Genomic DNA, 13,661 nt, shown 5'->3' with positions numbered 1-13,661 from the left:
AATGGTGTTTCTCTTTCTACTTCTTGCTGCTCTAGTGTGTTGGAAATGTATAGAAATGCTGATGATTTATGTGCATTTATTTTGTATCCTGCCACTTTGCTAAAGTTGTTGATTATTTCTACAAGCTTCTTAGTTGATTCTCTAGGATTTTTTAAGTTGATCATCATATCATCTGCAAAGAGTGATAACTTAGTCTCCTCCTTGCCTATTTTGATACCTTCAATTTATTTTTCTTCTCTAATTGCAACTGCTAGTGTGTCTAGTACAATGTTAAATAATAGAGGTGATAATGGGCATCCTTGTTTCACTCCTGATCTTATTGGGAAGGCTTCTAATTTATCCCCATTGCATATGATGTTTGTTGATGGTTTTAGGTATATACTGTTTATTATTTTTAGGAAAGGTCCTTCTATTCCTATACTTTTCAGTGTTTTCAATAGGAATGGATGCTGTATTTTGTCAAAGGCTTTTTCAGCATCTATTGAGATGATCATGTGATTTTTGTTTGTTAGACTATTGATATGGACAATTTTGTGGATGGTTTTCCTAATGTTGAACCATCCTTGCATTCCTGGTATAAATCCCACCTGGTCATGGTGGATGACCTTCGTAATTACTTGCTGGAGTCTCTTTGCTAATATTCTATTTAAGATTTTTGCATCTATGTTCATTAGGGAGATTGGTCTATAGTTTTCTTTCTCTGTTTTTGGTCTACCTGGCTTTGGATTCAGTATCATATTTGTGTCATAAAATGAATTTGGTAGGACTCCTTCTTTGCTTATCATATCAAATAATTTGTATAGTATTGGGATTAGTTGCTCTTTGAATGTCTGATAGAATTCACTTGTGAATCCATCAGGCCCTGGCGATTTTTTCTTAGGGAGTTCTTTGATGGCTTGTTCAATTTCTTTTTCTGATATGGGATTATTTAGGTATTCTATTTCTTCTGCTGTTAATCTAGGCAGTTTATATTTTTGTAAATATTCATCCATATCTCCTAAATTGTTATATTTGTTGCCATATAATTGGGCAAAATAGTTCTTAATGATTGCCTTAATTTCCCCTTCATTAGAAGTGAGGTCTCCCTTTTCATCTCTAATACTGTCAATTTGGTTTTCTTCTTTCCTTTTTCTTATTAGATTGACTAGTACTTTGTCTATTTTATCTGTTTTTTCAAAATACCAGCTTCTAGTCTTATTTATTAATTCAATAGTTCTTTTACTTTCGATTTTATTAATTTCTCCCTTAATTTTTAGTATTTCTAATTTAGTTTTCATCTGGGGGTTTTTTATTTGTTCGCTTTCTAATTTTTTGAGTTGCATGCCCAATTCGTTAATCTCTGCCCTCCTTAATTTGTTAATATATGCACTCAAGGATATAAATTTCCCCCTGAGTACTGCCTTGGCTGCATCCCACAGAGTTTGGTAGGATGTCTCATCATTGTTATTCTCTTCAATGAAATTATTGATTGTTTCTATGATTTCTTCTTTGACAATTTGGTTTTGAAGAATCATATTGTTTAATTTCCAATTGGTTTTTGACTTGCCTGTCCAGGTGCCCTTACTGATTATTATTTTTATCGCATTAAGATCTGAGAAGGTTACATTTATTATATCTGCTCTTTTGCATTTGTTTGCCATGATTCTATGCCCTATTACATGGTCAATCTTTGTAAATGTACCATGTGCAGCTGAAAAGAAGGTGTATTCCTTTTTGTCCCTATTTATTTTTCTCCACATGTCAATTAGATCTAATTTTTCTAGGACTTCATTCATCTCTCTTACCTCTTTCTTATTTATTTTTTGGTTTGATTTATCTAGATCTGAAAGAGGAATATTTAGATCTCCCACTATTATGGTTTTACTATCTATTTCCTTGAGCTCTGCCAGTTTCTCCTTTATGAATTTGGATGCTATACCACTTGGTGCATATATATTGAGCAGTGTTATTTCCTCATTGTTTATACTGCCTTTAATCAGGATGTAATGACCTTCCCTGTCTTTTTTAATCATATCTATTTTTACTTTGGCTTTGTCAGAGATCATGATAGCCACTCCTGCCTTCTTTTTCTCATTTGATGCCCAAAAGATTTTGCTCATACCCTTAACCTTGAACTTGTGTGTGTCTACCCGCCTCATATGTGTTTCTTGTAGACAACCTATGGTAGGATTTTGGTTTCTGAACCACTCTGCTATTTGCTTCCGTTTTATGAGTGAGTTCATCCCATTCACATTCAGAGTTACAATTGTTAATTGTGTATTCACTGACATTTTTTGTATCCTCCCCTAGACCCACTCCTTCTTATTTCACTATTTTCTTTTACACCTGTGGTTTGCTTTCAGCCAGTATCCCTTATCCCCTCCCTTGATTGACTTCCCTTTCTGTACCCTCCCTTGTTGTTCCCTTCTTTTTGTTTTTTAAAGACCGAATGAATTCCCTCCCCCTTCTTCTTCCCTCCCTTTTTGGCCTCCCCACTCCCCTGCTCCCTTTGGTTTATCCCTTCTGACTTTCTCAGTAGGGTTAGATGGAGTTTTTTATCCAGATGGATAATAAAGCTACTCTTCCTTCTCCGGGTTGATTACACTGAGAGTAAGGTTTGATTATTACCTCTTAATGCTCTCTTCCTCTCCTTCTTATGGTAGTACTTATCCCCTCCCCTTCCCATGCCCTCTTTGTGTGTAATAGAATATCTTATTTTTCTTATTTACTCGGATTTTTCTTGGTGTCCCCTACTATTCCTCCCCTCTTTCCCACCCCCCATGTCATCTTAGACCATTTGGTATCCTGTCCTCTCCCTATGAATTATTCTTCTGGTTGCTATAATAGTGAATATTATAATCGTGTATAGAGTTCACTACAGAGAATTATACATAGCATTTCTCCACCTAGTAATACAGATAATTAGATCTTATTTATGCCCTTAAAGAGTCAAGCTTAAAAGACTATGAGTTTTCTTTCTTTTCCCTCTGTTTCTTATTTACCTTTTCATCTTTCTCTTGATATCTGTGGTTGAGTGTCAAACTTTCCAATTAGTCCCGGTCTCTTTTGTGCAAAAACTTGGAATTCTTCAATTTTGTTGAATGCCCATACTTTCCCCTGAAAGTATATGGTTAGTTTCGCTGGGTAGTTGATTCGTGGCTGAAGGCCCAGCTCTCTTGCCTTTCTGAATATTGTATTCCAAGCCTTGCGTTCTTTTAGTGTTGAGGCTGCCAGATCCTGTGTGATCCTTATTGGTGCTCCTTGATATTTGAATTGTCTCTTTCTGGCTTCTTGTAAGATTTTTTCTTTGACTCGAAAGCTCTTCAATTTCGCTATTATATTTCTGGGTGTTGACTTTTCTGGGTCCAGTTTAGAGGGTGTTCTATGGATCCTTTCAAAGTCTATATTGCCCTCTTGTTGTAGAACTTCAGGGCAATTTTGCTGAATAATTTCTTTGAGTATGGAGTCCATGTTTTTATTAATTTCTGCCTTTTCTGGAATACCAATGATTCTCAAGTTATCTCTTCTAGACCGGTTTTCTTGGTCTGTCACTCTCTCATTGAGATATTTCATGTTTCCTTCTATTTTATCAGTCTTTTGACTTTGTTTTATTTGTTCTTGTTGTCTTGAGAGATCATTGGTTTCTAAATGTTCGATTCTAGCCTTTAAGGACTGGTTTTCCTTTTCAATCTGGTCATTTTTGGTCTTCAGTTGTCTTGTCTCACTTTCCAATTGCGAAATTCTGCCTTTTAAACTGTTATTTTCTTGCCAGATTTCTTCCATCTTCCTTAGCATTTCATTTTTAAACTCTTCCATAACTTGTGACCAGCTTTCATTTTTTTGGGGAGGTTTGGATTTTTGTTTTCCCTCCTCTGTTGTCTGGATTTTCTCTGTGTAGAAGTTGTCCAGTGTTCCAGAGTTTCTCTTGATGGTCTTTTTCTTCTGGACTTCCTTATTGCTTTCCATTGTTAGCCCCGCCCCTTTTCTGCTTTGTCTTTGCACTCTGGGTCTGCCTGGGCCTTGCAAGCTGGGGGGGGGGGGCGCGCTCTGGTCTCCTTGTCCTCAGGGTCAGGCCTCCTGGTACTCCTGGTCTGCCCCTCTGCCCGAGGTTCCTTCAGCAGTCTTTGGGGCTGCTTCCACAGCCACGCTCAGGTCTGCACTGGGTCCTCACTGGAGGTCCAAGCCTGGGCTGGAGATCGTTATTCAAGCCTAGGGCACTGCCTTTGCCTGTGCTGATGCTCTTAGGGCCCTGCTTTCACCCCCGAAGAAGGTAGTGAAAGTCCGTGGGCTGGAGATCTTTATTCGCCCCTGAGGCGATGCCTTCAGTGCTTGGGAAAGGCCGCGTTTTAGGGGCCTTTGTCCGGGCTGGAGGCGGTGCCTTCACCCACGTGGGCTCTCAGGGAACGTCCCAGCCACCTGGGGTCCCTCGTCTTGCAGCGCACAGGTACAGGCTCAGGGGCTGCCAGTGATTATCTGGTTGCCCCAGTCCTGTTTACCGGCTTGTGCAGTGTGGGGGGTGGGGGAGGGGCTTCTTCCTCTCGTGTTTTAGTGTGAGCTGTTTCACCCCTTTAAAGTGTGGAAATGCCCCGATTCTGCGTACCTTCAATGCTGCGCCCTGTTGTGGGGTTCCTTCGTTCCTCTGGACTCGTTTTTATTTCCCCTTGAGGGGTCCTGTGTGGTTCGGTCAGGAGAGATCGAGCAGCTGCTCCTTACTCTGCCGCCATCTTAACCGGAAGTCTCAGTAGCTTCAACATATCTTTCTTTATTTTATTTCCTCCAATAATTTTTCTCTCATATAAGCAATATGTGCCTTCTTTTATAGTATGACAAATATGGAAGTATGTGTTACATAATAATATATAGGCAGCCTATACTATATCTTGTTACCTTCCATCTCAGAGAGGGAAAAAGTGTTGGAAGAGAGAGAACAGTAATTGCAAAATATCAGAAAATCAATATTAATTTATTATTTTGCCGTGTAATCTGGAAAAGTAATGTATTTTTTTAAAGTTAAAATAAAATTCTGAGAATTAGGTTAAAAAGTTATATATAAGACAGCTTAACAATGTAGTATCTAGAGTATTGGACCTGAAGCCATGAAAAACTGAAATGAAATCCAGTCTCAGACATTTACTGGCTGTGTTACCATGGACAAGTAACTTAATGTTTCAGTGCCTCTTTCCTCACCTGTTAAATAAAAATAATAATATTTACTTCACAGGCTTCATGTGAGAATTAAATGAGATAATAACTGTAAGGCACTTTTCTAGGTGACTATAACATATTAAGTACTTAAAAAGAAGTTGTTCCTTTTCTTTCCCTTATTAAGTGTTTACCACATACAAGATACTTAGGTAGGAATACAAAGATGAAGACATCAAAGTTTGTACCCTTAAGTTATTTATAGCCTAAATTTACAAATACATAGTTTAAAAAAAAACACTAGCTCATTTGATCTTCATAACAATTTTCTATGTACCTTCTAGATCAGTGATGGGCAAACTATTCCCCTTGGGCCAGATCTAGGCCTTAGTTTGCCCAATCACTGCCTTAAGCAATTCCCTAATCACTATGCCCCACATCCAGATGTAGTGATTAGGGAATTGCTTAAGGCAGTGATTGGGCAAACTAAGGCCTGGATCTGGCCCAGGGGGAATAGTTTGCCCATCACTGTTCTAGATATTAAGATAAATCATAAACACAGATATCATCAACCTTATTTTTACAGATGAAGAAACAGTCCAAAAGAGCTAAAATAACTTGACTACGATCACGATGGTATGAAATACCAAAAGCAGGTTTGGGACTTAGCTCTTCTTGACTGTGTTTTTCATTCTCTGTCATGCTAACTTTCTCAAGTCAAGGACGAAAAATGTGCTAATTGGAAAGAAACAGTTCAGAGAAGATGTTTTAATAAAATTTGAGATGGAGATGACAGTTACATTCAACATTCAAAAGCAGAGATACTGTAAACCCTATTTGTATTCCTGAAGCACATTTACTTTAGCCATTATAACTCTGATGATTATATTAATTTCCTTGAAACTCTATTCCCTCTAGGTTTTCATAATTCTATTTTATCCTGTTTCTCTTCCTACCTATCTGACCACACTTCAAATTTCTTCAAATATATTTTACTTTCAAAATAACATGTAATAATAATTTTCAACATGTCTTCAAAAATTATAAGATACAAATTGTCTCCTTTCCTCCCTTCCCACTCTTCTCTAAGAGATGGTAAGTAATTTTATCTGATATATATATATATATATATATATATATATATATATGTATATATATATATATACATTATCATGCAAAGTATACTTTCATATTAGTTATTATTGTAAGAGAATACTGATATAAAACAAAAAAATGTAATATAAAACCATAAATAAACTAATGTGGAAAATGGTATGCTTAGATCCATAGCTAACTCCAACAGTTATTTCTCTGGAAGGGGAAAGCATTTTTTGTCATGAGTTCTTCAGAATTATCCTAGATCATTGTATTGCTGAGAGTAACTATCTTTCACAGCTGATCATCATACAGTATTCTCCTGGTTCTGCTTATTTTACTCTGTTTTGCTATATTTACTATATATCACTTCATAGAGATTGTTTCAAACTTTTTCTGAAATCATCTTGTCCATTGATTCTTATAGCATAATAATATTCCATCACTAAAACATACCACAATTTGTTGAGTCATTCCCCAATTGATGGATAGCACCTCAATTTCCAATTCTTTGTCAACACAAAGAAAGCTGCTAAAATATTTTGGTACAAGTAGGTCTTTTTCTCTTTTTTTTTACTATCTCTCTGGTGTACAGACCCAATAGTGGTAATATAAGATCAAAGGGTACACACAGTTTTATAGCCCTTTAGGCATACTTCCAAATTGCCGTCCATAATATTGGATTAGTCTCCAATTTGACCAATGATGCATTAGTGTCCCAATTTTGCCATATTCTATCCAACATTTATGATTTTCCTTTACTCTCACACTGGCCAATATGATAGGTATGAGGTGGTATCTAAGAGTTGTTTTAATCTGCATTTCTCTAAGAGTGATTTAGAACATTTTCCCATATGATTATTAATAGCTTTGATTTCATCTGAAAATTGCTTTTTTTATATCCTTTAAGTATTAGTCAATTGGAGGATGATTTATATCCTTATAAATTTGACTTAATTCTCTTTATATTTGAGAGACTGAACCTTTATCAGAGAAATATGCTATAAAATTTTCCCTATTTTGTGGCTTCCCTTCAAATCATAATTACATTGTTTTTGTCTATTCAAATTGTTTTCAATTTAATATAATCAAAATTATTCATTTTATTTCTTATCATACTCTGTATCTTATAAGGTCATAAGTTCTTCGTTTTTCTATAGATCTGCCAACTAAACTATACTATGTTTTCCTAACTTACTTATAGTATCAACCTTTATATCTGAAACATACCCATTTTGGCCTTATCTTGATATAAGGTGTGAGATGTGAATATATAAAGGACAATTCAGGTACACTGAGGAAAGCAGCCATGTTTGCCTGTGATTGCTGGCAAGGTCTCAATCTCCCACATAAAGGCACTGCTGCTCTTGGTCAAAGGTCATCATTAAATCGTGAGTCCCCCCCTCACTATGAAGAGCAAAGAAGTCTTTGTAATATCAAGACTAAAAGTACGGAACCTGCCTAAGTAAATTGACTAGATTAGTTATCACTCTCTGAACTTGCTTACATTGATAATAGCAACTATGGTAACATTCTTGTGTGAAGTCATTTTTGTAAACATTGTCTTGTGGGAAAGTAACACCCTCCTCCCCCCCCCAAGGATGTTGCAATGCTTAGTATTTTAATTTCTATAAAAGTCTTTCTCTTTGTCATAATAAATGGAGTTCATAGAGCTTATATCTCCCCATCTGGTCCTTGCTTTTTATTTATCTGAAGATATCTAGACCTACCTATCTCTCTCTCTTTCCTTTCTCAAAGATGGAACCAAAGCACTCCTCTCATGATGCCTGGCCAGTGAGATAGTGATCTATACTTGATTTCTGACACATTATTTTCCAGTTTTCCTGGAATTTTCATCAAATAGTGAGTTCTTATCCCAAAAGTGGGGTCTTCAGATTTATCAAACACTAGGTAGCTAAGGTCTTTTACCACTGTATATTGTGTATCCAATCTATTCCTCTGATCCACAACTCTCATTCATATTTAGAACCAGACTGTTTTCATGATTATTGCTTTATAGTACAGTTTTATATCTGGTACAAACTAGACCACCTTCCTTAACATGTTTTTTTTTCTTAATTCCTTTGGTATTTTTGACCTTTTGTTCTTCCAGATAGATTTTGTTATAATATTTTCTAGTTTTTTAAATGTTTTTGATACTTTGGTATGGCACAAAATAAGTCAATTAATTTAGGTGGAATTCTCATTTTTAATATTTTTAAATTGTTTAGATCTGACTTTATTTGTGTGAAAAGTGTTTTGTAATTGCATTCATATAATTCCTATGTTTTCCTTGGCAAGTAGATTCCAAGTATTTTATATTATTTAGAATTATTTTAAAATAAATTTCTCTTTCTACATCTTGTTGCTGAGGTTTGTTGATAATACATAGAAATACTGATGGTTTATATGGGTTTATTTTCCACCATGCAACTTTGCTAAAGTTATTAATGATTTAAACCAGTTTATTCAATTGATTCTCTCAGATTCTCTTAAGTATACCATCATCTCATCTGCAGAGTGATAGTATAATTTCCTCATTGCCTATTTTAATTCTTTAATTTCTTTTTTTTCTATTTCTAAAGCTAGCATTTTTAGTACAACATTAAATAATAGTGATGATAATGGGAATCCTTTCTTCACCCCTGCTCATATTGAGAAAGCATCTAACTTATTCATATTTCAGAGGATACTTCCTCATGGTTTTACATAGATATTATTTATCATTTTAAGGAAAGGACCATTTATTCCTATCTTTTCTAATGTTTTTAAGAAGAATGGATGTCAAAGTTTTTTTTTTATGTTATCTATTGAGATACAACCTTTTTTTAAAATTAGATTATATAGTTTCCAATTAATTATTAATTTGTCTTTTCTTGTGTTTCCAATCTTATCATTTTTTGCATTATGATCTGAAAAGGATGCATATATTTATTTCCAATTTCTCCTTTTGGTTGAGGCTTTTATGTCCTAATAAATGATCAGTTTTTGTGTATGTGCCTTGAAAAGAAGACATATTTTTGTGTATGTGCTGAAAAGAAGGTATATTCATTTCTGTTCCCATTCATTTTTTCCAGAGACCTAATAGTTCTAATTTCTCTAGAAATTTCATTCACTTTCTTGCTTCTTTCTTGTTTAATTTGTCATTCAATTTAACAAGATATGAAAGGGGAGGAGACCTAAAACTCCCACTAATATAGCTTTATCTTTTTAACTATTTCCATCTGAAGCTCATTTGATTTCTTCTTTAAAAACCTGTATAATCAAACATTTATTGCATCAATGTTTAGTATTAATATTACTTCATTATCTATAGTGCTTTTCTGTCAATATGCAATTTTCTTCCTTATCTTTTTAAATTAAATTTATTTTGTCATAGCTTTGTGTGAGATCATGATTGCTACAACTGCTATTTTTACTTCAGATGAAGCAAAAAATTCTACTCCAGTCCTTTACTTTTATTCTGTGTGTATCCCTACTTCAAATGTGTTTATTGTAAACAACCTATCAGAATTCTAGTTTTTAATCTATTGTGCCATATGCTTCTCTTTTATGAGTGAGTTCATACCATTCACATTCACATTTATGATTACCAACTGTTTATTTCCCTCCATCCATTTCACCTTTGATCCTGCTCTTTCTCTCTCCTTTTATTCTAGTCCCTCCTCATAAATGTTTTGCTTTTAATCACCACTCTCTACTTTCTGCTCCTTCCTATTGTCCCTCAACCACCACTCCAGTTTTACTCATCTCCTATTTGATTCTCCATCTGAATGAATATTACTTATTCTCTCTCTGAGTCAATTAAGATGAGAGTAAGATTTAAATATTGCCATCATAACCTTCATTCTCCTTTCAACAGTAATAGTTTTTCATGCCTCTTTGGTAACATATATTACCACATTCCAACTCTTTCTTTTCTCTCAGTGCAATCTTCTTTTTCAACCCTTGATTTTTTTGAATATCACATTATTCTAATCAGCTTACTCCCATTCCTCTATCTAGGTATACTCCTTCTAACTACTCTTATACAAATATCTTTTAGTGTAGTGGTATAAACAGTGGAATTTTATTTAATCCCTTAAAGTTTCTCTTTTTCCCTCTTTTATGCTTCTTTTGAGTTTTGTATTTGAGCATCAATCTTTATGTTTAGGTCTGGTCTTTTCATCAGGAAGACTTGGAAATCTATTATATTAAATGACCAATTTCAGGTAGTTCTTAAATTATCTCCTGAATCTACTTTCCAGGTCCATAATTTATTTTTAAATATTTATTTATTTGTTTGTTTGTTTGTTTATTTGTTTATTTATTTTTTTAAACCCTTAACTTCTGTGTATTGGCTATTAGGTGGAAGAGTGGTAAGGGTGGGCAATGGGGGTCAAGTGACTTGCCCAGGGTCACACAGCTGGGAAATGTCTGAGGCTGGATTTGAACCTAGGACCTCCTGTCTCAGTGTCTCAGTGGATTGAGACACAAGAAATTCTTGTGTCTCAATCCACTGATCTGCCCAGCTGCCCCCCATAATTTTTTTCAATGAGATATTTCATGATTTCTTCTATTTTTTCATTCTTTTGCTTTTGTTTTGGTTCTTGATATCTCATGAAGTCATTAGCTTCTACTAATCCTCTTCTAATTTTTTTTTCTTACAGAACAAGAGGCCCAAGTGTCTTTTAATGATGGAATAGGGCAAAAGGATAGTGGAGATCAAAGAGCCAAGGTGAATTCATTGAAGCGTTTCTTTTTTTTTAAACAGTAAAAATGAAATGATAGGAAATCAATCCTAGAAGCTTTTTTATACTCCAAATAGTCATGGTCCAAGCCCCAAAGTGCAGATGTAAAGACTCTCTTTGCAGGGCTCTATGCCATACTGGAGCTGTGGTAGGTACCAAGGTCATTATTCAAGAGGCCAAGCAGCAGAGATGATAGATGATCACTCAAGTTAAACTGTCAAGGAGGGAATCTCTCATGCTGGTGACAACAGCCTGGGTAGGGCTAGTCCCTAGACACTCTCTACCACTGACAGTTCTGTGCTAGTTTTGTCCAGCCCCCAGAAGGCACACCAGTCAGTCATAGATGACCATTCCAGCTGCTGTCACCTCACTTTCCTCTTCACAGTACAAGCCCCTAGTGGGACTTGGAGAAGAGAGGACAAGTCATCTTGGTCTTCAATGGAGTCTGTTGGTGCGGCAGCCCTACCTGATTGCTGAAAACACAGTAGTAGCTCCTCACGAGCCCCTGGTCAGCCACTGTCTGACTTAAGACTCAGACCTTGAGCACCTCACAGAGAATTTCTTGTGTCTCTTTGTCCAGGTTTGGGGCAACAAGAGCTACATAGTCATAGGCGATAACATTGCCCGCCGCTAGGAGCCGCTCTTCTCTGTCCGATCCGCAGAGTCAGGGAGACTATTTCAGATGTGCTCTAGTTCCTGGTCTGTAGTACTGTTGGGCACAGGAAGACCATGCCGATTTCCCACACACAGGCGACCAGATTCCCCAGCCAGCTATGGAAGCTTGTCCCACTGTCATGGTCTCTGAGAGCTCGCTTTCAAACACATTGTAAAAGTTCTCAGCGCCACCTATGGCCACTAGGCAATAGGTGTTGGTGAGCTTGGTAAAGCAGCCCATCTCGCTGTTATTCTCCAAGGATGCTTGGACCCAATGTGGAGCCTTGAAGACAGGGGTTAAACCAACGGGGAGCTACCCTCCACTAGAACCTGTGGACCTTTGGGGATCCCCACCCACCCCCACACCGACCCGAGTCTCCGAGGCTCCCCTCCCCCACCACGCTCCCCTCCCCCTGAAGGTTCTGAGGCTTGGCCACACTGGTCAATCCCCTGCTCCTTCCTCCTCTTCCTCCTACACTAGCCTCTCAGAACCCATCACCATGCCTGGCTCACCGGCTAACCAGGTAAAAGCACCTCTTCTAATTTTAAGGACTTAATTTCTTTCCCTGAGCTTTTGAATCTCTTTTTGGATTGGGTAAATGCTGTTTTTAAAGAACGTTTTTCTTCCTTTGGTTTTTGTAACTCTTTTTCCTTTTGGTCAAATCTGTTTTGCATTGCTTTCATTTCTCTTCCCTATTTTAACACAGCCTCTCAATTATTTTTTGAAATCTTTTTTTAGTTCTTTCAGATTCTGAGACCAATTCATATTTTTCTTTGAAGTTCAGTGTGTAGCTACCTTTCTCTAATTTCCCCTTCTGAGTCTGTGCCTATTTCTTCTTTGTCCCCATAAAAATTTTCTATGGGGATGGGTGTTTCTTTTGTTTCTTTTTTTTTAAGTTTTGCTTATTTTCTCAGGCTTCTTTTGTTTTAGCTTTTACTTTTATCTTAAAGGTGTGTTCTGTTCTCAAGGTAGAGGAGACACTTTTAAAATTCCCTTTTTTTTTCTTGCTGCTACACTTAGCTTTATTTCTTCTGGGTTTCTGCAAATTTCAGTTCTTCCAAGGTGATAAGGTGGTCTGTGGGCTGGGAGCTTCTCCAGCTGCTGACTGAATCTCTTCCTGGGACTGCCTATGGCTTAGTAAAGCGAAATACTTTGTGCTAGGGCTTAGGGACCCATTTCAGACTTGACCAAGGGCTCTGGGCATCACTCTGGGCTTACACAGGTCCGAAGTGCTACTGATTGCCTTGTGTTTGGATTCAGGCCTTCAATGCAGCCTTCACTCTAGACTTACTCAGACCAGGCATACATCAGATTTTTTCAGCTGTAGTTCAGGTTCTTGTGGTGGGTTTGGTCCACTACTCTGGTCCAATCTGCCTTGTGCTGGGGCTTGGGGCATCAGTTTGGCCTCAGGCAGGGTCTTGCATCCTTGTTCCATTGTTAGGGTTCAAAATGGGTGGCCTCCAGAGGAACACAGGAGACAATGCAATCAAAGCAGGAGAAAGCTTTATTGCCAGTACGCACTGGGGAAACTCAGCAAAGAGAGTCCAGAAGCATGCATTCAGAAGAGGGAATATATATGTTTCTAGGATATAGGTGCCTTTGTCTTAGGGTGAGCTAATAGTTATACAGAGGGCGTAGGGGATGCTTTCAGGTGCCACAGGATATGATTCTTAATCTTCAAGGTTGTTCCGTTTAGGAGTTGTGTCCCTGGGCTGTCAGCCAGGAGTTGTGTCCCTGGAACCTTGAGTCAGAGAGATAACTGACCCGCTTGGGCATGACGTTATCCAAAACCCCCTGCTTAATTGCCAAGTTTAGCTTTTTGGCCATAATATTCTTATAAGCTATAATATTTCTATAATATTTCTATAAGCTTTTTGCTATAACACCATGCCTGCACCACCCAGGTACACCATGGAATGCCTCCCTGCAGATTTGTCCTGGGGTTTGGAACAGTGCAGCGTGGTCAAAAAAAAGATGTACCAAGTCAGCTGTCTATCAACTAGTAGTTATTAATTGCTTTCTCTTTGTTGGGACAGTGTTAAGTGATATGGGTACAAAGA

The 13,661-nt window shown here is 37.1% G+C and overlaps 1 pseudogene; it reads right to left on the bottom strand.

The window, feature by feature from the left end:
- Positions 1-11,150: 11,150 nt before the first annotated feature.
- LOC123249956 lies at positions 11,151-13,036 on the bottom strand (annotated as a pseudogene).
- Positions 13,037-13,661: the final 625 nt, after the last annotated feature.

Source organism: Gracilinanus agilis, chromosome 5 (assembly GCF_016433145.1).
Source record: "Gracilinanus agilis isolate LMUSP501 chromosome 5, AgileGrace, whole genome shotgun sequence".
Lineage (NCBI taxonomy): Eukaryota > Metazoa > Chordata > Mammalia > Didelphimorphia > Didelphidae > Gracilinanus > Gracilinanus agilis.
Note: the sequence above shows the minus strand (reverse complement) of the source record. Positions and strands in the feature narration are given on the sequence as shown.